Consider the following 1,888-nt stretch of genomic DNA (forward strand, 5'->3'; position numbering starts at 1 on the left):
CATTTAGTTCCTGAGATATAGATTTCTCAAAATAAATTAAATAATTACTGATCTTTCAGTACATTTTTATGAAATGTTGCTATTTCAAAAGCTATATCTCGAGAACCACTGAACGTAAATAGCTCTATTAGGGCTAATATTTCAGAAAATTTACTCTGCTATCTTAGATTTTCTGTTGTTGTTAGTTTTAAAGATATAAAGCTCCAAATAAAAAATAATTTCTTTTAACGTTTTGAAACAGCCTCCATTTTTTATTCCCCTTACTTGGCAGACTCATCAATTTTGACTAGTAATAACATAGTTGTCATTAAAGTAATCACAAATTGGGGAGAAATAACTGACTGTTTCTTAAGTCAGTTTTTACATGATTAGAATAAGTGATTGTTTTTTTAATTGAGAATTCGTCCCAACAGAAAAAAACCCGAAAAGATTGTGTCTCTGAATCATTCAATGTTAACATTCCTAAGAAAATAAAATGATATTGCTATATTTTTAAGTTTTTAAGAACAATGGCTTTATAAATACAAAGTGTAAAAAAATTAATTGGAAACTTTATAAAAAAAAAAAATATGACAAACACTCCTGATACCAAATATTTAAATGAACTTTTCAATGAAAAAAAAAATTTTTTTTTTTTTTGCTCCATATACACAATAACCTAATTAAAAATTAAACGCGTTTTTATTCGGTTTCAATTTGGGTTATTTATTTATATCCCTGCGATCCCGCAGTAAGATTTGGCACGAAATGTAACAAAGGTTTTAAAAAAGAAAACAGACAGATAAGAATCAAATGATTTCGCATTTATTAATTTAAAAAAAAAGTTATTAAACATAAAAAAAAAATTAAAATATAAATATTACCTTTGTTTATTTATAAAACTTATAAAGACAAAAACTTTACATTCATACAAAATCAGTTTATATTACGTTGAAATAATAGTTAACATTCATTCATGAAAATAACACCGTGAAGATATTTTAGAATGATTTCGGGACGTGGTATTTTTAGTAGTGATTCAGACATAATGCCATTGAACTGTAGTGGAATAAAAGAAATATCTAGAGGAGAAAACAAATTATAAATAGATTTAAAAAAATTAAGGTTACACCAAACATTTGTTTGATAAATATTTTTTTAATCAACAAAGCAAAACACATAAATTCATTACATAAATATGACATTTTAAAATTGCCAAAAAACAAATTACTAAGCAATTCTACAAAATTAAAAAGAAACTGTTGATAACGAATTATTCCTGGATTTAAATAATAAATTTATTATGCTATTAATTGTATTTTTTAATCCCCATTGATTTTGATGGTTAGCTGGCAATACTGTTAGTGTTTACTTGACTTGAAAAAAAAGTGTATTTATTGGTTATATATCTGAATTACAGACGAGATTTCTTGTTTTTTATAAATTACAAATATATTATTAGTGTATATGTTAAAATAAATTAAAAGTAATGAATATACAAAGTGCCCCAATATAGAAAAATATCCTTACAATTTTTGTTATTTTGTTTTTATTATCACTGAGCCATAAAAAGCGACCAAATTTGTGTGCAGTAAAAAACTTAAAATGCCCAAAATCGTGCAGTAAAAACTCAAAATGTGCTTACAACACATAAATTCTGCGGTAATTAACTTCATTGATTAATATCAGTGACGCTGTTGAGAGAGAAGCGCAGGGATCTCCGCTATGGCCCAGAAGATCTTGGTCCAGAGTTCCCCAGGTATGTAAATATTTTAAATAACACTATCATTTCTATTCAAGATATTATTTTACTGTAAGTTTAATTAAATTTTTATTAGTGTTATTTTTTTTCTTTTATTATTTTATTTGTTACTTTATTATCTTTGTATATATTTTTAATATTAATTCT

The sequence above is a fragment of the Halyomorpha halys genome, unplaced genomic scaffold (assembly GCF_000696795.3).
Source record: "Halyomorpha halys isolate HHAL.00 unplaced genomic scaffold, Hhal_1.1 Scaffold70.1, whole genome shotgun sequence".
Lineage (NCBI taxonomy): Eukaryota > Metazoa > Arthropoda > Insecta > Hemiptera > Pentatomidae > Halyomorpha > Halyomorpha halys.